At 41.8% G+C, this 23017-nt stretch overlaps 1 pseudogene; it reads right to left on the bottom strand.

Annotated features, from left to right (window-relative positions):
- Positions 1-10214: 10214 nt before the first annotated feature.
- Positions 10215-12116, bottom strand: LOC146513324 (uncharacterized; annotated as a pseudogene).
- Positions 12117-23017: the final 10901 nt, after the last annotated feature.

The raw sequence follows: 23017 nt of genomic DNA, 5'->3' as shown, positions 1-23017 counted from the left end.
GGTCGGTGGTTCAATCCCAGGCTGCTCCAGTTTGCATGCCAAATAAGGGCAAGATACTAACCCCATGTTGCTCTCCGATGCATCCATCAGAGTGTGAATGTGTATGAATGTTAGATACTTAGCACTTGAGCTTAGAAGTGCTTGTGTGAATGGGTGTGATTGGGTGAATGAATTAGCTGTATAAAGCGCTTTGAGTGCTCGGACAGAGTAGAAAAGCGCTATATAAGAACCAGTCCATTTACCATTTACCATGGGAATTAATGATTTGGGAGGGTCAATGGTCTGGATTGCCGCTTGAGTGCCCTCCGATCTTTCTGTTGCCCCCTTTCGCCCTCTACAGCCTCTGGAGAGGTGTGAAGCAGTGTTCACACCCATCATTGGTTCCCTGCTCCTGGCATGCCTTACATCCCCTCCTCCCACTGGTTCTTAGTGGGCGAGTGGGGCCTTGAGGGGTGGTGATGCTCCTCCTTAATTCAGCCATCTCCTCTCTCAGCAGCCTGACAGCTTCATGCAGCTCTGACTCTCGGGAAGCAGCTCAACAGGTGTTCTGCGGCTCTTGGGTTTCACCACTTCAGCTGATTGCTCTTGAGTCCCCAACCTAGTTTCGGCTACACCCAGACCGAATTGACTGGCTGGCCTTTCTGTCTGAAGTTCATTTATTTTTACAGATTTGCTGCCTGTAGTTTCTTTTGCTTCAATTGCCTTTCTGATTCAACACTAGCTGCTTCATTCATCTTATCAATGAGGGTTTCATCTGTCACCCGAGGGTCATCCAGATAGGGCTTGAGCTGAAACTTGATAGGGTCACTCAGTAGCCCAGTACAAACCGACCTCAAGAATTTCTTCTGGATGAGCTCAGGGCTGTATTGTTCATCGGACCCCGTGTCTTCCGATGCGAGCAGCAGCCTCTCTTTTAACTCAATTGATCTGAAGAGGAAGTTCTGGGGAGACTCACGGCTGTCTTGTGTGACGTTCACTAGTCTGTGATACAAATCTGTGGTGTTATTGTGTGGATGCTTTAAGGCATCCACACTATTGTTTTCCTGTTTCTCTTTATTCTTTATTGTGTGGATGCTTTAAGGCATCCACACTATTGTTTTCCTGTTTCTCTTTAATCTTTATTATTATTCTTCCGTTTCCGTACGTTTTTCGCCGTTGAACTACTTCCACAATTTTTGTGCTATTTTCACCATTCAAATTTTAAACTATTCTGCTATTTCTGCTAATGATGGCTATATCTTTTGGTATTTTTCACTATTATACTTTTTAAAATATTAAGCTTTTTTCCTTTAATTTGTCCCATTGAAATGAATGGGAAACTTCCGCAATTCTGCTAAAATTTGCTTGTTTTTGAAACTTAACTACTTCCTCATATTTTCACTTAGACCAACCATTCAAACTTTAAAATGTTCTCAAATTATTGGGCTATTCAGGTATAAATCAGCTTTTTCAAATCTTTTACCGTTTTATTTTTATACCCCTTAAAGTGTTGAGTTGCAAAATTGTGATTTTTCACAAAATACATGGGTTGTTATGGTTGCTATGCAGTTGGTTCTAAGTGAGGCACTAAAGGTTTCGCAGTCTTCTCTTCATGTCCGAACAACTTCTTGCTACTTGCTCAATTTTCACTCAACTTCCACAAATTATACATCAAAACGTAGGTATTTTTGCTGGCTTTCAGAAAATGTCATTATCATTGTTGTGGGATTTATAGAATTTTGGCAAATCTCCTCAGACCAACACAAAGTCTCAAAACTCTCCATAGAAAGTCAATGGAGAGTTTGTTCAAAATCACCGCTTGATTTCTGTAATGAGAGGCATATTCGAATCGTCATATCTCCCTAACGAAGCGACGTTAAGACATAAGGCTTGTCCCAGTATATCTTCAGACACTCCTGACGCTCACAATTCAAGAATTATTTTCTCACCTATTACCGTTCTGAGATGAGTTAGACTTGTTTGAGGGTAGGAAATTCGTCCTTCGCTCAGATTTCTTCAGATTTCAAACTCTGGAAATGAGCCACTTTTTTCTCTCGTCATATCTTTTTGATAGATTTCCACAAAGACCTGAAAATTTCCATGACTGTTCACCAAAGCCTGCTGTCTCTTACGGTGAAAGAATGATATCGATACTCCAAATATATTTAGAGTTAGAAAGCGTTGTTTGAGGGCAAGTCAAGGCAGTTTTTGCTTCGCCTCTACTCAGTTATGGTGCATTAGAAGTCAAATATCTTTAATAATTCATATTTTAATGATAAATTGTCAACACTTGAACATTCCCCCATCTCTTCTGAACAAAACGGTGTAAGAATGACCCTTCTAGCCCCTACGGTTAGGAAATTATGGCCATTTGTTTGGAGGGTAGTCCTCACTATGAGAAATAGACTGCAAAAATCCTCTCTCTGCTGCCTGTGTAAAAACGGCTGCACCTGTTTTGGCGGGAAAAAGTACACAGCCTCTCTGATTGGTGGATTCAAATTCAGCAGCTCCCAGGCTACTTGACTGACATACAAGCTTGCTTCTTTCTCTTTCTGTGTGTGTGTGTGTGTGTGTGTGTGTGTGTGTTTAGTGAGAAATAGAGAACTTTACCCTTATTTGGCAGCATATATTATAGTATTTCTGCTTTTTATAGTATTTCTGCTTTTTATAGGATTTGTGCTTAATATAGTATTTGTGCTTGATATAGTATTTCTGCTAAATTATAGTATTTCTGCTTTTTATAGTATTTCTGCTTAATATAGTATTTCTGCTAAATTATAGTATTTCTGCTTTTTATAGTATTTCTGCTTAATATAGTATTTCTGCTAAATTGTAGTATTTCTGCTTTTTATAGTATTTGAGCTCAATATAGTATTTCTGGTTGTAATAGGATTTGTGCTTAATATAGTATTTCTGCTTTCTATAGTATTTGAGCTTAATATAGTATTACTGGTTTTTATAGGATTTGTGCTTAATATAATATTTGTGACAAATACTGTTCCCTTTAGGCTCTGTGTATGTGTGTGTGTATCAATATTTCTCCCATTTTAAAGTATTACTCCTCCATAATTGTATTTTGGTTAAATCAAAGTACTTTTACTACATCTTAGTACTTCTGCTCAATCATAGTATTTCTGCTAAATTATAGTATTTCTGCTTTTTATAGTATTTCTGCTTTTTATAGTATTTCTGCTTTTTATAGGATTTGTGCTTAATATAGTATTTCTGCTACATTATAGTATTTCTGCTTTCTATAGGATTTCTGCTTTTTATAGGATTTCTGCTTTTTATAGAATTTGTGCTTAATATAGTATTTCTGCTAAATTATAGTATTTCTGCTTTTTATAGTATTTGTGCTAAAACATAGTATTTCTACTAAATGTAGTATTTATGCTTAATCATACTATTTCTATATATTACTGCCAGGTCCCCAGGCAGCCAATCCTCTGTGAGGACTGAGACATTCAAATTCACAAATCAGAGCCTGCACGGCTTCCCAGCCAGCCAATCACATCTGAGGGCTCAGGCATTCAAATTTGCATATTGGGGCCTGCAAAAATCCTGTCTCTCTGCTGCATGTGTAAAAACGGCTGCACCTGTTTTGGCGGGGAAAAGTACACAGCCTCTCTGATTGGTGGATTCAAATTTAGCAGCTCCCAGGCTGCTTGACTGACCTAAAAACTTGCTTCTCTCTCTTTCTGTGTTGTGTTATAGTATTTCTAAATTATAGTATTTCTGCTTTTTATAGTATTTCTGCTAAATTATAGTATTTCTGCTAAACTATAGTATTTCTGCTAAATTATAGTATTTCTGCTTTTTATAGGATTTCTGCTTTTTATAGGATTTTTGCTCAATTCTAGCATTTCTACTTTTTATAATATTTGAGCTTTCTGCTTTTTATAGGATTTGTGCTTAATATAGTATTTCTGCAAAATATAGTATTTCTGATTAATTATAGTTTTTCTACCAAATCATAGTACAGTATTTCTGCTTTTTATAGTATTTCTGCTAAATTATAGGATTTCTGCTTTTTATAGGATTTTTGCTCAATTCTAGCATTTCTACTTTTTATAATATTTGAGCTTTCTGCTTTTTATAGGATTTGTGCTTAATATAGTATTTCTGCAAAATATAGTATTTCTGATTAATTATAGTTTTTCTACCAAATCATAGTACAGTATTTCTGCTTTTTATAGTATTTCTGCTAAATTATAGTATTTCTGCTTTTTATAGTATTTGTGCTAAAACATAGTATTTCTACTAAATGTAGTATTTATGCTTAATCATACTATTTCTATATATTACTGCCAGGTCCCCAGGCAGCCAATCCTCTCTGAGGACAGACATTCAAATTTACAAATCAGAGCCTGCACGGCTTCCCAGCCAGCCAATCATATCTGAGGGCTCAGGCATTCAAATTTGCATATTGGGGCCTTCACGGCTTGTAAGCCAGCCAATCATATCTGAGGGCTCAGGCATTCAAATTTGCATATTGGGGCCTTCACGGCTTGTAAGCCAGCCAATCATATCTGAGGTCTGCCGTTTCTCCTCTCGTCATATCTCAGCGATGGATGTAGAAAGAGCAATGAAAATCGCAGTCAAAGTACACCAAAGTCCGCTGATTTACCCAGTACAAGAATTATGTTTCTAGTCCACCTAGTTTTTGAGTTACACGACGTTTTGTAACTCCAAAAAACGTTGCTTTTCGCCTCTCACCGCGATCTAATTCTGACTGCTCATCACCCTGTTTTCCAGGCGCCAGCTCTCTTTCCCAGTGGCGCAGTTGGTAGTGACACGAGTCTGCAGCCCAAAGGTCGTGGGTTCAATCCCTCCTTGGTCAACATGTTTTTTTCCCTACAAATTAATACACTATCACAGACCAGTAATTCATATTCATCATTTATTACAATTCTGCAAACTTTTATGATTTTACCAGCTTTTCTAATATGGACCTCAGATTCTTGTTAACACTCCATGGCACAAATACTGTTCCCTTTAGGCTCTGTGTATGTGTGTGTGTATCAATATTTCTCCCATTTTAAAGTATTACTCCTCCATAATTGTATTTCTGTTAAATCAAAGTACTTTTACTACATCTTAGTACTTCTGCTCAATCATAGTATTTCTGCTAAATCATAGTATTTTTGCCAAATCATGTTTTTTGTGCCAAATCATAACATTTGTGTTATGTTATAGTATTACTACTAAGTGGAGGAATTTCTGTCATGTTACAGTATATGTGCTGATTCCAGTATTTCTGCTAAATCATACTATTTCTACTATATTATATTTTTCTTTCTAAATATAGCATTTCTGCTATATAATTGTATTTCCGCTATGTTATAATATTTGTGCTAAACCAGAGTATTTGTGCTGAAACATACTATTTATTTAAAATTACAATATTCATAGTTCATCACAGTGTCTCTGGTAAATCACAGTATTTCTGCTATGTTGTACTATTTTTCTAAATCATAGTGTTTCTGTAATGTTTAAGTATTTTTGGCTAAATATAGTCTTTCTTAGTCTTATACTATTTCTCCTAAATTCTTGTATATTTGAGAAGTTATCATGTTTCTGGTAAGTTACAATATTTCTGCCAAGTTCTGCTATGCTATTGTATTTCTGCCAAGTATTATGTTTCCTCTAAGATATTGCAGTTCTGCTAAGTTATTACTTTTTAGCAAAGTTCCTTTGCTTCTGCAAAGTTTTTACAATTTCTGCAACTTTTCAGCTTTTTCAGCTAGTTTTTGCAGACAGCTTCAGCTTTAAAGCATCCACACTGCATTTTCGCAGGAAATGCAAATTTTTCTAGTTATTGTGTGGATGCTTTAAGGCATCCACACTATTGTTTTCCTGTTTCTCTTTATTCTTTATTGTGTGGATGCTTTAAGGCATCCACACTATTGTTTTCCTGTTTCTTTTTAATCTTTATTATTATTCTTCCGTTTCCGTACGTTTTTCGCCGTTGAACTACTTCCACAATTTTTGTGCTATTTTCACCATTCAAATTTTAAACTATTCTGCTATTTCTGCTAATGATGGCTATATCTTTTGGTATTTTTTGCTATTATACTTTTTAAAATATTAAGCTTTTTTCCTTTAATTTGTCCCATTGAAATGAATGGGAAACTTCCGCAATTCTGCTAAAATTTGCTTGTTTTTGAAACTTAACTACTTCCTCATATTTTCACTTAGAACAACCATTCAAACTTTAAAATGTTCTCAAATTATTGGGCTATTCAGGTATAAATCAGCTTTTTCAAATCTTTTACCATTTTATTTTTATCCCTCTTAAAGTTTTGAGTTGCAAAATTGTGATTTTTCACAAAATACATGGGTTGTTATGGTTGCTATGCAGTTGGTTCTAAGTGAGGCACTGAAGGTTTCGCAGTCTTCTCTTCATGTCCGAACAACTTCTTGCTACTTGCTCAATTTTCACTCAACTTCCACAAATTATACATCAAAACATAGGTATTTTTGCTGGCTTTCAGAAAATGTCATTATCATTGTTGTGGGATTTATAGAATTTTGGCAAATCTCCTCAGACCAACACAAAGTCTGAAAACTCTCCATAGAAAGTCAATGGAGAGTTTGTTCAAAATCACCGCTTGATTTCTGTAATGAGAGGCATATTCGAATCGTCATATCTCCCTAACGAAGCGACGTTAAGACATGAGGCTTGTCCCAGTATATCTTCAGACACTCCTGACGCTCACAATTCAAGAATTATTTTCTCACCTATTACCGTTCTGAGATGAGTTAGACTTGTTTGAGGGTAGGAAATTTGTCCTTCGCTCAGATTTCTTCAGATTTCAAACTCTGGAAATGAGCCACTTTTTTCTCTCGTCATATCTTTTTGATAGATTTCCACAAAGACCTGAAAATTTCCATGGTTGTTCACCAAAGCCTGCTGTCTCTTACGGTGAAAGAATGATATCGATACTCCAAATAGATTTAGAGTTAGAAAGCGTTGTTTGAGGGCAAGTCAAGGCAGTTTTTGCTTCGCCTCTACTCAGTTATGGTGCATTAGAAGTCAAATATCTTTAATAATTCATATTTTAATGATAAATTGTCAACACTTGAAGATTCCCCCATCTCTGCTGAACAAAACGGTGTAAGAATGATCGTTCTAGCCCCTACGGTTAGGAAATTATGGTCATTTGTTTGAGTTTAGTCCTCACTATGAGAAATAGACTGCAAAAATCCTGCCTCTCTGCTGCGTGTGTAAAAACGGCTGCACCTGTTTTGGCGGGAAAAAAGTACACAGCCTCTCTGATTGGTGGATTCAAATTTAGCAGCTCCCAGGCTGCTTGACTGACCTAAAAACTGGCTTCTCTCTCTTTCTGTGTGTGTTATAGTATTTCTAAATGATAGTATTTCTGCTTTTTATAGTATTTCTGCTAAATGATAGTATTTCTGCTTTTTATAGGATTTGTGCTTAATATAGTAGTTCTGCTTTTTATAGTATTTGTGCTTAATATAGTATTTCTGCTTAATTATAGTATTTCTGCTACATTATACTATTTCTGCTTTTTATAGTGTTTCTGCTAAATTATAGTATTTCTGCTTTTTATAGTATTTCTGCTTTTTATACGAATTGTGCTTAATATAGGATTTGTGCTTAATATAGTATTTCTGCTAAATTATAGTATTTCTGCTTTTTAAGGTATTTCTGCTTTTTATAGTATTTCTGGTTAATATAGTAATTCTGCTAAATTATAGTATTTCTGCTACATTATACTATTTCTGCTTTTTATAGTGTTTCTGCTAAATTATAGTATTTCTGCTTTTTATAGTATTTCTGCTTTTTATACGAATTGTGCTTAATATAGGATTTGTGCTTAATATAGTATTTCTGCTAAATTATAGTATTTCTGCTACATTATACTATTTCTGCTTTTTATAGTGTTTCTGCTAAATTATAGTATTTCTGCTTTTTATAGTATTTCTGCTTTTTATACGAATTGTGCTTAATATAGGATTTGTGCTTAATATAGTATTTCTGCTAAATTATAGTATTTCTGCTTTTTATAGGATTTGTGCTTAATATATGTCAGGGTTCTGGGTCTGAGCAACCCAGGATCCCTGAGCAGTTATGGACTAGTTATATGTATTACTATATATTTTTGGTGTTGCTTCCCCGTTTGCTCTATGCTTGTACATATGTGGAGACACTTGTTAAATTCCCCTGGCTGGTGGACTCCCTCAATCCAGTTGTCCTGGACTTCCTGCTTTCCACCCTCCACCTCCACTCTCCTCCTCAGGCTGCTCACCGGCCCGGACCGCTGGTGGATTCACAGCCTGAGATGCCGGCCCCGACGTCTACACGGAAACGACGTTCGCTCCACCGGCTTTCCTCACCGCAGCCTAATCCACGAACTTCTCAAGAGTCGGCTGTGGTGAGTAGTACAGACAATTTTCCATTTCCCTCCCCATCTGGTTTTGTGTCTGCAGTGGACGAGCCGACAGCGCAGGTAACATCACCTCGGTCAGAGGTCTCCACACCACTCGCTGCTTCAACATCTGCAGCTGTGGCACCGCCGTCATCTCACCGCCTGCAGTCACCCTTCTGCCATCTTCTTCACCGGCTGCTACGTCGCCACCCGGACCTGCCCTGCCCGAGCAGGAGCTTGGCGAGCCGGAGGAGCTCGCACTGCCCGAGCAGGAGCTCGGCGAGCAGGAGGAGCTCGCACTGCCCGAGCAGGAGCTCGGCGAGCCGGTGGAGCTCGCACTGCCCGAGCAGAAGCTCGGCGAGCCAGTGGAGCTCGCATGCCCGAGCAGTTGCTCGGCGAGCCGGTGGAGCCAGCGCCGCTGCCGGAGGAGCTCAGCGAGCCGGTGGAGCCAGCGCTGCTGCCGGAGGAGCTCAGCGAGCCGGTGGAGCCAGCGCCGCTGCCCGGCGAGCAGGAGAAGCCAGCGCCGCTGCCAAAGGAGCCCGCGCCGCTGCTCGGCGAGCAGGAGAAGCCAGCGCCGCTGCTCGGCGAGCAGGTGGAGCCCGCGCCGGAGCTCGGCGAGCAGGTGGAGCCCGCGCCGGAGCTCGGCGAGCGAGTGGAGCCCGCGCCGCAGCCGGGGGACCTCGGCGAGCGGGAGGAGCCCGCGCCGCAGCCGGGGGAGATCGGCGAGCGGGATGCGCCGCTGCGGGATGCGCGGTCTGACTTTGGGACTGTGACCTGGGAGGGTTTGTTGTTTGTTGTTTTTGCTTGTTTTGGTTCTGGCTACTTAAGAGAGTCTTGGAGCTCCCACCGACGCGGGATCATTGCGTGAGACTCCACGTCAGTCATCCAGTTGTGCTTGGTTAGTGTGTGTGTATATGCCCGCGATTGTATGTGTCCTGACGGCTGCTTCTATTGTGTCCAGAGGAGAGGGGTGGAGTGCCAGACAGCAGCCAGCACGGGGAGTGCTGAGACACGGGAGCGGAGAGCACAAGCAGTGGGAGAAGACACAACACGGGAGTCTGGGGAAAGCACGGGAATTTGTTGTTATTTCCACACACTGTAAATAAACGCACTGTTTATACACAGAGCACTGCGCCTGGGTCCTCCTTCCCCACACCCCCGTGACAATATAGTATTTGTGCTAAATTATAGTATTTCTGTAAAATTATAGTATTTCTGCTTTTTATAGTATTTCTGCTTAATCATACTATTTCTATATATTACTGCCAGGTCCCCAGGCAGCCAATCCTCTGTGAGGACTGAGACACTTAGCCCTGAAATTTACATATCAGGGCCTGCACGGCTTCCCAGCCAGCCAATCATATCTGAGGTCTGCCGTTTCTTCTCTCGTCATATCTCAGCAACGGTTGTACAAAGAGCAATAAAAATCGCAGTCAAAGTACACCAAAGTCCGCTGATTCACCCAGTACAAGAATTATGTTTCTAGTCCACCTAGTTTTTGAGTTACACGACGTTTTGTAACTCAGCGCGCCTCTCACCGCGATCTAATTCTGACTGCTCATGACCCTGTCTTCCAGGCGCCCGCTCTCTTTCCCAGTGGCGCAGTTGGTAATGACACGGGTCTTTAACCAAAAGGTCCACGACCTCAATCCCACATTGGTCAACATGTTTTTTTCCCTACAAATTAATACACTATCACAGATCAGTAATTCATATTCATCATTTATTACAATTCTGCAAACTTTTTTATGATTTTACCAGCTTTTCTAATATGGACCTCACATTCTTGTTAACACTCCATGGCACAAATACTGTTCCCTTTAGGCTCTGTGTATGTTTCTCCCATTTTAAAGTATTACTCCACCATAATTGTATTTCTGTTAAATCAAAGTACTTTTACTACATCTTAGTACTTCTGCTCAATCATAGTATTTCTGCTAAATCATAGTATTTTTGCCAAATCATGTTTTTTGTACCAAATCATAACATTTGTGTTATGTTATAGTATTACTACTAAGTGGAGGAATTTCTGTCATGTTACAGTATATGTGCTGATTACAGTATTTCTGCTAAATCATAGTATTTCTACTATATTATATTTTTCTTTCTAAATATAGCATTTCTGCTATATAATTGTATTTCTGCTATGTTATAATATTTGTGCTAAACCAGAGTATTTGTGCTAAAACAAAGTATTAATTTAAAATTACAATATTCATAGTTCATCACAGTGTCTCTGGTAAATCACAGTATTTCTGCTATGTTGTACTATTTTTCTAAATCATAGTGTTTCTGTAATGTTTAAGTATTTTTGGCTAAATATATTCTTTCTGTTATCTTATACTATTTCTCCTAAATTCTTGTATATTTGAGAAGTTATCATGTTTCTGGTAAGTTACAATATTTCTGGCAAGTTCTGTTATGCTATTGTATTTCTGCCAAGTATTATGTTTCCTCTAAGATATTGCAGTTCTGCTAAGTTATTACTTTTTAGCAAAGTTCCTTTGCTTCTGCAAAGTTTTTACAATTTCTGCAACTTTTCAGCTTTTTCAGCTAGTTTTTGCAGACAGCTTCAGCTTTAAAGCATCCACACTGCATTTTCGCAGGAAATGCAAATTTTTCTAGTTTTCTTTAAAATGCCCCTTTAATATGGCCATCAATTGGGGGAGGGTGAGGTCACGTTTTATCTCAAGCATGTCTCTAAGACTCAAACCTGGCCTGACAGACTTCACCACAGCCTCTATCCTCCGCTTCAGTGTGTCCTTTGTTCAGACCTCTGTCAATCTGATGCATCAGGTTTGTGTAGGAGAGTCTGTCCTTTTGGCCCTTCTCCCCAATTTGACCACAGATCTTGAATTCCCTCCTTATCGTCACTTCCGAAAGGCGGTTGGCTGCGACAGGAAACACATTTTGTGGGGTGGTTGGCTGACTTGGTGGTGTCCTCTCCACCCTTTCATTCAGCCTCCTAATTTCTTCCTGCAGTGCTTCGCTGTTTCTCTGGAGCTGTGCGTATCTCTCTGCTAAATCAACTTCTTCCCTTGTTTCCTGAGTTCCCTGTGGCGAGCTCTTTCACTTTCTAACATTTTCTTTAGATAGTAGAGTGCAACATCATGCTCTTCATCATTAATAACCTTGTCCATAGATTCTGTAATTAATTTTATTAACGCTCGTCTTGTTGTGACGTTCTGTTCTGATCCGTGCAGTAGAACACACAGGACCCTTTTACACATAACTACTGAACACGTGTTAACAAAGTACTCATTTACTCAGTATTTTCCTACCAATGTTCATATTACAATATTCGGCAATATCTATTACAACACTTCCATCTGTGTCCACCCATTACATGAGTCCCACACCTGTGTTTTTAGATGAGGCCATCCACATTACACCAGGGCCTGTATTGCTGGCTGAGGCCATCCACAATACACAAGGGCCTCTGCTAGTTGCTGATGCCATCCACATTTGACCAGGGCCAGTGCAACCTGTGAGGCCATCTTCACCACACCAGGGCCTGTGCTGCTGGGTGATACCATCCACATTACACCAGGGCCTGTGCTACTCGATGATACCATCCACATTTCACCAGGGCTTGTGTTGCTGGCTGATTCCATCCACATTACAGAAGGGCCAGTGGTGTTGACTGAGGACATTCACATTACACCAGGGCCTGTGGTGCTGTCCAATACCATCCACATTTCACCAGGGCCTGTGCTGCTGTCTGACGGCCATCCACATTACACCAGGGACTGTGATGCCCGGCTTCTACCATACACATTACACCAGGGACAGTGCTTCCTGTGAGGCCATCTTCACCCCACCAGGGCCTCTGCTGCTCGTTGATGCCATCCACATTACACCAGGGTGTGTGGTGCTGACCAATACCATCCATATACCATCCACCAGGGCCTTTGTTGCTAGCTGATACAGTCCACATTTCACCAGGGCCTACTTTGCTTGCTGATTCCATCAACATTACACCACGGCCAGTGCTTTTCGGGGATAAAACGAAAAAACGGGGATATTGAATTCTATAAGATAAAGCCATAAATATGTGTCTGAGTCTTCTATCAAAAGTTACAGCTATTTATATGAAGTTGTATAAAAACATTTTATTTCGTCAAGACAGTGCGTTTCTTATAATTTCTTATAACATGCATTTGAATGGGGAATTTGCCCGAAACAAAGTATAGGGTTTCATTATGTGAATAACTTGATAAAGCCATTAATATGTGTGTCTGACTCTTCTATCAAAAGTTATAGCTATGTTTATGAAGTTGTGCAAATAATAAATAATATGAGGAGCTGTATTTTGAACTAACTGCAATTTTTGGAGGGATTTATGAGGTAGATCATAGAGAAGAGAATTACAGCAATTTAAACAAAATGTTACAAGATCATTGGCAGGTATGGCGGTACTTTTAGGAGTGAGTGAGGGACGAAGGCGGTGTGTATGTTTGGCAAAGGTATCTGGGGGTTTAACAATATTATGTAATGTAGAGAACAAAGTGCAAGTGTTTCCTTCAGCGGATTCAATAACAGAGGTGTAGTAGGCAGATTTAGCATGATGAATAGCTTCTTTATAATGTTGTATATGACTGAGATACGTGTCCTTATGAGTCGTAAGTCCTGTTTTCCAGGCGGTTTCCAGTAGCTTTAAGTTGGCAAAGTTCAGATGAATACCATGGGGCAAAGCGAGACAAAGAAACTGTTCATTTTTTTGTGGAGCCAAGGTATCTAAGAGGTTGGCTTCAATGGTAGGTAAATTATTAATGCCATGGGAAAGCGTTGATAGATCAATGCCCCTAATATTTCTAAAAGAAATTGAGCGGTTTTGTTCATTTTTGTATAGTGGAAGACTAACGCTGAATAAAACGAATTTATGGTCTGAAAAAGGCTATCAGGGTTCCTGGGTGTTCACCCAGTACTTTCAGTTGCTTCATGTTCAGTTTATTCACCTGTTCACATTTCTTGTTTTTGTGTTCGCTTCCTGTGTGTTTAATTATGTTCAGCCGCAGAATTTGTTGTTTTGTCCATGTGGATGTTAAACTCACCCAGCAGTAGTATATTTGGAGATAAGAGTAGGCTTTCAGCGAGAAATTCAGAAAAAACAGTTGAAAAGTCAGAGTTGGGTTTAGGTGGATGGTGTTATGGAATAAATATTATTCCAATATTCAAAATATTCTTAGTGCTTATTTTCTATTTATATTGTTTTATAGACGCCAGTATAGTAAAACGCGACTTTAATTGGTGTGTGAAAGGTCACAGAGTACCATCTAAGACAGGAAACTCTGCACGCTTTGTGCAGAGAACAGGAAGCCGTTGCAGACAGAAAAGTGAAACTAGGCAGAGTGCACTGCAGAGTTGTTTAAATCGAAACTATGTGTGACTATGTGTGACTATAAGAGAACTATATATACGCATTTGGCTTGTAATGTTTTAGACCTGTTGGTGATCCTTTTCTGGAAATGTAGAATAAAGATGACCACGCTTTGACCACACTGTGTCGGGTTTTCTCTGTTCAATACTGGGGATGAAAGAATCGGGTTTAATATTTGGTGTTTCCGCCCGGTTCCCCTTTGCAACGGAGAGAACAAATGTGACCCAAGGTGGGATCTGAAATGAGGAGAACAGAGGACCGGTCTAAAAAAAATTTAAAGGTAAGCACCACCTCAAAAAGCAAAGTGTGCATATTGGAGAAATTCTAAATTATCCGTTCGCCGAGTTGATGATCTTCACCGTTAAATTGACTCAGTAGTGGTGAAATTAATCTAAATTATAAAATCAGTTTAGTAGATTTCTGGTAAATGTCCATGGTGATTTCGGGAAATTTGTGACAATAAAAGTAAAGTCTGGGGAAATATCTGATTAAAATTGATTGCTGTTAATGTTGGGGTGAATTTTAAAGTCGATGTAGATAATTGGTCATTTGTTTCAAGGATTTAAGTCCCTTTGGGTCAGAAGGCTAGGCCTGGACATCAGTAAACTGTTGTTTAGTCCCCAGTGGTGTTTTTAAATTTATTTAAATTAATTTAGGACGGAAGTTAGACTTCTAAGAAGTACAAGTTTTCAGAGGTTGTGTAGAAATCGGGCCAGTCACATTTTGGAACTTAATTGGTCAGAAAAAGGTTAGACCTTGGCGTTGGACGCTTGCAAAGTTGTCGAAATTGTGTAGAAACAGTCTGGTACCAGCAAAAGGGGGCATAAGGGTTGGACCCGGGCGTAGAATGCCAGAAAACCCCCCTAGGGATCACGGTGTTTGTGTCTGTATGTACCTGGGTTGTCTGTTTATTGTGTATTGCTGCTGTATAAGTGTAAAGTGCTGACTATATAACTGCATGATATTGTCCAGTTTGTGTGCGTGGCTGAGGGTGCATTCTTTTTATATTAAAAGTGAGAAGAATCATACTGTTGCGAAATCAGTTTCACCCCGGTTCTTTTTTATTCCTCGGGCATCCAGAGACGGCACCGGACTCAGTAGTCATTTCACAAAACCTTTATTCATTTTCATTCATCTTCAGTTAAGCATGCATCTTCTAGAAGGGAAGACGTACAAGGCCGGTGTCCCTCTGCAGATCTTCACTCCTGTCTGTGAACACCGTTTTGTAAAAGCGACCCTATCATAAACCCCCATGGTGTGCTGCAAACTCTGTGTCTGTGTGTGTATGCACAAAGCACGTGAGTGCCTTTGTGTGCGCGTACCCCTGTGAGTGCACGTGTTTGACTGTATGCGCGTACCCGTGAGTGCACGTGAGTGAGTGTGCATGTGGGTGTGTGAGTGTAAAAGTCAAAACACTGGGGTGTGTGTCTCTGTGTACGTGACTTCCTGCCGGTCATAAAAGTAATCTCCTCACCCAAGCTACACCAAATTCCTCTACACAAAATAGAAAACAGAGTTAACATATTGCAAACACTGAGACCCCCACTCTGCATCCACTGGGCCATTGGCCTCTTGTGTTACATTTACATTTAAGGTGCAGAGTCGCCTGCAAACCTACTTCTAAGTTTATAACAATTATGAGTTTTTATTAAAGGTACAAGTGTGACCTCTGTGTAGTGTCTTCTCTGGTCTGCATTCACAACAAAAAGGCAATGGTTAGAATGCTCTTTTTAATGTCGTAGGCAATCAGCACAAAATCTCGCAGGAATCCTCCATTATTCTGAGGATTACATTTCCACTTGCAGTGTGATCGTACAGTGGTAAATTTATACAACCAAAATAGAAAAACTTCAACACCATTAACATTGCATGTTAAATTTCCCAAATGAAAGGAATATAGAAATATATTTTAAAGCTGTACATGAAACAATGTGAATTCTCTAAACAGTGTGGCACTGTCACATACCTGCATTCACAACAACATCTGAAGCATTTGCGGCCACCTGGCTTTGGATTGAGGGGGCAAAGCCCGTATCATGTTCCCCAAGGTCCTGTTGTATCGCTCGACAATACCTTTCCCCATTGGGTGGTAAGGAGTGGTCTGTGATTTCTGGATGCCAGCCATGTCCAGGAGCTCCTTAATGACTTGATCAGAGTGTATACGTCTGGGAAAGCCGTACACACAGAAAAAGTCATTCCACAGGCGGCGAGCAACCTGCTTGGCAGACTGATTCTTACAAGGGAATGCATGCGCTAATTTGGAAAAATGGTCTGTGACAACCAAAACATCAACGCACTTCTTGTCAGTCTGTTCAGCAGTCCAGAAGTCGATGCAGACTAGCTCCATCGGTTCAGTGGTACAAATGCTCTCCAGTGTGGCACGGTCATTCGGCTCCGGGGTTTTCCCAACCACACAACGAAAACAGCTTTTCACATGATTGATGATGTCACGCTCTATCCCTGTCCAAAAGAATCTCTGCCTTGCAAGAGACAGGGTGCGGACTTGGCCCTGATGACCCGCCGTATCATGGATGCCTCGGAGAACTTCAGTCTTCAGAGTGTCTGGGACAACAAACTGGTAAATCGTCACGTTCCTGTCTTTCTTCACCTTATACAACATACCATCTTTAATCAAGAGTCTGGACCAATGTCTGAGTAATTTCATTACACCACGGGACTCGCCAGCACGTTCATGCCTGGTGGGCCTCTTGTGACACCGGACATAAAAGGAAACTGCCCAAAACCTGATCTTGTTCCTTGCAGATTAGCGAGTTCACTTCTCAGTGTACAGGGAGGACGGGCAAATAGTTGGGACCTGAGGGATATCAGATCCCACCTCTCACATGGCTGATACCACCAGTGTCATGTGCAGCCAACACAGCAGAAACATCCTGTGACGAGAGACAACCCTGAGGGTTACCTAGGATAGTGGTAGCTTCCTCCTCAGACTGATCCACGACCAACTGGCAGTTTGCAGCAGACCGAAACATACCGAAACACCAGACCGTGCATTTGGTTCAATAGGGCAGCATAAGGTTCAGTGACTAGCCTGTGGCCTATGCACGACTGGCTCTCTACTCAATGCATCCGCGACAACATTTTTGGTGCCAGGGACATACTTCAGTTCAAAACTGTATGCTGCAAGCTTTGAAACCCATCGTTGCTCACATGCATCTTAACCTAAGATTGGTTAAGATGTATGTCAGCGGGTTATTGTCCGTCCACACTGTGAAGTGGCTCCCTTTCAGCCAATGGCTAAACTTGTCACAGACCACCACTTCAGAGCAAGAAACTCCAAACGATGCGCTGGATAGTTTAGCTGAGAGTGTGACAGGGTCTTACTGGCGAATGCCACTGGTCTGGCGATGCTACCATCAGGGGGCAACTGTGAGAGGACGGCTCCAGGGCCGTCAAAGGAAGCATCAACTGCAAGGAGAAAGGGCGCAGTAAAATCTGGATGGGCTAATGTGACACTATGCACAACTTCATGTTTTAGGGCCTTTAATGCTTCCCTGCACTCATCAGTCCAGTCAGCTGGAGACAGCTTCACGTGGCCCCTTTTAAATTTAGTCTTATGGCCTCTACCTCTTTTGCGTAGCACAGCTGGTTCAGCCACAAGATCAAACAGTGGCTTAGCTTTTGCAGAGCCCGCTCGATAAAATGGTGGTAGTAGAGAACCATCCCAAGGAATGATCTGATTTTCCTTGCACATGGTGTCACCCCGTCAGACTCCATCAGGTCTGCTTCCTGCACATTGTCTATAGCCTGCACTTTACTTGGGTCTGTTTTCACACCCTCACCACATATGATGTGTCCCAGGAACTTCACAGACCGCTGAAGAAAGTGGCATTTCTTATGTGAGAGCTTCAGGTTGTTGGCAGAAAGTGGTGAGAAAACCATCTGCAGACGTTCAAGAGCCACCTGTTCGGATGGGGCATAGACCATAAGGTCATCCAGATAACACAACAAACTTGTGAAGTTCTCAACGCCAAAAATGGACACCATCATTCGCATAAAAGTAGCAGGACTATTTGTCAGGCATCCTGTTATATTCATGAAGGCCAAATTGGGAGGAGAATGCCGTGTATTTTTTGTCGTCCTCGTGGAGTCTGACATTGTAAAACCCCGATGTGAGATCCATTGTAGAAAAAAAAACATTCCCCCCAAGTGCTGCGAGGGTGTCTGACTGATGAGGCAATGGATGTGCATCTTTAACTGTTCTTGCATTTAACCATCTAAAGTCATTGCATATTGCGCAGGTCACCATTTGGCTTAACAACTAAGACAAGGGGGGATGAGAATTCACTCTGGGACTTACGGATTATCCCTGACTCCTCCATCTCATCTAGAGCAGTGCGAAGCTTCTCGTAATGGCATGGTGGGACCCGTCTGTATGGCAGTCTGAAGAGCTTGTCATCCACCAGGCGCAGTCCATTTTGTGCCTTGAAAAGATGGACTCATACTGCTCAATGAGTTGCAGCAGCCTATCTCTCCATTCTGGAGAAACTTCACAGGACGAGAGGTCCAGGTCCTGCAGGCCCAAATCACACAAGCGCTGTGACATCTCCGCTTCTGATCTCGGTGCGGGCGACGAGTTCTGTGTGTATTGTGTAGTGGATTGAATTTGAACAGGTTCAGGTAAGTCCTGCACAGAAAGACAGGGGGACACATCAGCAACCTTAGCATTTCTCCTGAGAGTGAGGGGCTTGTCGGAGGGATTCACCACTTTAACAGGGACCCAGCCATCCCCAAACAAGGAAGTGACAACTCGCCCCACTAGGATCTGTGCAGGTTTGGATGGAGACTGAGTAGGTTCAAAAATGACAGCACTTCCCACCGCTGAGGCATCAGGAGCAGGCAGCTTAGCCCACACTAAATGTTGAGACAAGGGCTGCAAGGTGACGCGTCTCTTAAGCTTTGCAGTGCCAAAACTTGGAGGCATTGCTCTGCCACCACAGTCATCAGAATAGGACAGCAAAGTTGCCAAATGAGGAAAAGCATCATCCTGGGTACCAACAGTCATTTTTAACTGTGAAATAAGCCACTTTATCGCATTGCTGCCCAGAATCATGTCATCAGCCTGACCCGGAACCACCAGAACAGGAATCACCACCTTAAAGCCATATATTGATACTGTAAGATCATACATACCAGAAGGCATAACGAGGTGACCCCCACAACCAACAATGACAACGTCTTCAGCTGAACGTCTCTCAATATCAGGTATCGATTGTGAAAGTTTCTCATCAACTGTCTCACTTATGGTGCACTCCATAGATCCACTGTCCACTAATGCTTTAAGAACTTGTCCACTACTAGTAGTCACTGCAGAGTAGAATAAGCTATCAGTGTTTGAGAGCCTATGCAAGCCCTGTGCAATCAGTGTTTTATTTGGCGGGGCAATGCCACTGTAAGTGGAATACAAAGTGTCATAATCATTAATACCAGTCAAGTCCAAGATGGGAGGCTTACTTGCTGGATCTGCGCTGTCCTCCCCTCCACGCAGATTGTTCAGGTGCAGATTTGGTTGCAGGTTAACATAGCTGGACTGGCCATCGGGCATACCATGACGGAGTTTGCCCTCTGGTCTCGAATGACCAGGTAGGTGACACAGGAAGCACAATCTGTTTTCCCGACAGTGCGTGAGTGTGGAGTGGGCGCTATCTCTGCAGATGGAACATGGTGTGTCATCTAAGCCTGGTATTCTCGGCAGTCGGGCACTCTGTCGCCTGGCATTAGCTTGAGCATAGCCTGGGCCTTGAAGCAGCACCTTCTCTAGCATGCTGATCAACCTTCAATAGCAGAGCCATCCTGACTCATAGCTGGCCTCTGCTCACGGTCAGCCAAGCAAGGAGTAGCATTTGTGCTAACCTCTGCCTTATTCACAAAGACACAGTTACCCTTCTGTGGAGGAGACTGGAACCCCTTACCCAGGTGATACTCATCCAGTACCTCCTGAACTTCACGAGCTGACCATTTATCACACGTTTTGGTTCTAAAAATAAGCCAAGTCTCTGCAGGGGCAGTGTCTGATGAACATGCGCGTGCAACCTCCACACCAGAGTTCTCAAAAGATTTCCCCTGCTCCTTAAGACAGTTGCTAACAACATCAGCAGCCTTGTTCAGCCTCAGCCAATACTCATATGGATCCTCCTGGTCCTTCGGCAGGGTGGAATAAAAGTCAGCCAGGGGCACAGACGAGCACTGAGTGGAACTAAAATGTTTGTGCAGAAGTCTGTAGATAGATTGTGGATTATGCTGGACATCAATTCCACCATTCCTCACACCAAATTTCACAACATCTTTTGCCCTGCCTCTCAGATGCATCAAAATCTCCTCAGCTTGGTTTCCGGGAGAATGCCACTCTTCTTTATGTAACTCTGCATGGCTTCTTGCCACTCATCAACAGACAATGAGTCCGAACTCTCCCCCCGAAACACAGGTGGGTCTTTAACCTGTCGTGGAGCCACCAGCTGGACTTGAGAAAGATCTAGTGAGCGGCCGGAGGGGAGATCTGTTGTTTCATGCGCCACCTCAGGACATGTATATGTAGCAGGTGCAGGGCTCGAAGTGTGTGGCGTAGTCAGGTGTGACAGAATGCTATCAGCCAGGCGTTGCCCAATTTGCTGCAGAATGTTGCTCATTTGGTCGACTAGACTCACATCACTTATTGGGGGGTCTGAGGTAGATGCTTTAGTGCACTGTACTGACTGCGACTCAGCCACAAGCCCACAAGAACTATCTGCTGCTTTATGCCCCACCCGACAGTCACCCAGTGAAAAAGGAACAGTTGTGAACCCTCTACCCCTACCCACAACAAGGGGAGTCACATTTGGGGTGTCATCAGAGTCACTTAGATCCATATCTAGCAGGATATTAATAGAGCTAAGGTGGGCTTAATACAATATGGCAATATACAAAGCCAATATGAAAGTATGTCCAACAGTCCCCAAAGTTTGATTCCATTACCCAACAGACTAAAAATAAGGAAGCTGATGCTCCACGATGATGCTGCGACGAGAAGACACCAGCCCGATTCAGCAGCGTCACGAACGAGTCACGGCACCAATGTGACCTCTGTGTAGTGTCCTCTCTGGTCTGCATTCACAACAAAAAGGCAATGGTTAGAATGCTCACTTTTTAATGTCATGGGCAATTAGCACAAAATCTCGCAAGCATCAGCATCAGCAATCCCCAACTGTAGCTTCCTGTCTCCTTTTATGACAGGCAGACCTCCAGTGTCCATAAATTCCTTTCCCTGTACACAATCACACACACTCTCAGGCCTATAGCTAAACCAACTGAAACACACAGACAAATCCTTCTCTATTCCTCTGATCTACTGCTGCACCCTCTCATCTAAGCAAATTTAACACATTGTATTCTAATAATTATTTTCTTTTACTCACAGTACAGTATATATAGTGTGTGAACATAAAACAAGAGCTCGATTAGGCTGTAGAAACTGATGAAATGCAGTGAAGTGAAGAGTGTGTGTGTGTGTGTGAAAACCGCCGTGTGTGTGTGTGTGCCTGTGACAGGAAGTGAAAATGTCTGCATGCAGTTTGGAGAGTGGCTGTGTGAGCAACAGCTGAAATACAGACGTTTCAAAATAAAAACAGAGGAATTAGAGAATGAATGTGTTAATGATTAATGATGAAAATGGTATTAAATTCTTAATTGTGTGTTAATACAGGTGCCCATGGACTTGGCTCAATCTCGTGGATGAGTACAGCGGCAAAATGATAGATTAACATAATTGGGACGACAAGCAGGCCAGGTTTTGGCTGAAAATTTACAGCTTCACCTCTCATCCTGTCTTTATCCTGAGAAGAAAAGGACCGCTAATCTCTTCCGGAAGTATTTCTTTGTGCCCCCCCTTTCCCTGTTAATGCCCTACCTGGCCCCCTGGCAAAACTTTGCTAGACCCGCCCCTGCACAGTTACCAGCTGTCAGCTGCTTAGAAAAGGATGCTGGTGTTATTTGTCTCTCAGAAACAGTTCATAACTTCCCTTCAACTCATTCATGTGACCTAAAAGGTAAACCTGTTTCTCCATCACCTGTTCAGCTCTGATGATTCAGTAAGGACATCTCCTGGTTTCATCTTCATGTTTCCCTCTCACCACATATCCATTACCAGCAGCTTTTACAGCTGTGGCTCCAGCAAACATCAGCTGATACTAGAAATTAATATTAAATAAATTCTAACAACAGCCGATCAAGCTTAAACGTGCTGCTGTTGTTTAGCGCGACATCTGGCGGTTTCTTCTTTCTGGCGCAAAGTGGGCGATAAACAAACAAGAGAGAAAAGCCGATCAGCTGATCATTGATCAGTTTCACAATTGAAGTAGCAACAGGAGAGGCAGGGGGAGAGAATGAGAGAAGAAGAGGCAGCTGTGCAGCGTAACGACAGAATAACTCCAGCTTTGTGTCTTTTTTTCATTATAGCGAAAGTACGGGACAAACTGCGTCTCTTCTCAGCTCAATACGAAACACGTAATATTTTCTCTGAATGAGGGACCATTCCATTTTTTAAGGAGCCGTTGGCAACTCTACTAACTAACCTTATGAATAAAATAAAGTACTCTATCAGCAGTGTTGGGGAGTAACGGAATACATGTATCGCCGTTACGTATTTAAAATACAAAATATGAGTAACTGTATTCCGTTACAGTTACCGTTTAAAAAGGTGGTATTTAGAATACAGTTACTTTGTTGAAATAAATGGATTACACGGCGGTACTTCCCTGTTTCATATTGTCGCGGGTCAGGACTGTTTGGGTTTTGTTTGACAGCTACCTTCTGTTGTTATGGTTGCCATGGTTACAGGGTGACGCTCTCTCTCTGCGTGTGTCCTGGGCAGTGTTGCCAACTTAGCGACTTTGTCTCTATATTTAGCAAGTTTTCAGGCCCCCTAGCGACTTTTTTTCTAAAAAAAAAAGTTGCTAAAAAAAGACGTGAAAGCGCATATCGCTTTTACTCTCAACAAGCAGCGGGTGCTGTAACGCAGTCAGTTCTTCTTTTACTCTTATGCTGTTTTGTGGATCACAAGGTTTAAAACTACTTATAAACACACACACAAAGTAACTCCACCAGAGTGCCTATTTCAGGTCACTTTTGCTGGTCCAAACCCGGATTAAGGAGCAGGGTTGGAATTGTGACATTAAAAAAAACAATAATTGCTAAAAGAAATTTAATTTGTAGTTCTAAATAAACTCTAAATGCATTTAGGACGTTTTTTACTCACTTTATGTCTCTTCCA

This window comes from Neolamprologus multifasciatus, chromosome 8 (genome assembly GCF_963576455.1).
Source record: "Neolamprologus multifasciatus chromosome 8, fNeoMul1.2, whole genome shotgun sequence".
Classification (NCBI taxonomy): Eukaryota; Metazoa; Chordata; class Actinopteri; order Cichliformes; family Cichlidae; genus Neolamprologus; species Neolamprologus multifasciatus.
The sequence above is the reverse complement of the archived record's forward strand: the minus strand, read 5'-3'. Positions and strand labels throughout refer to the sequence as shown.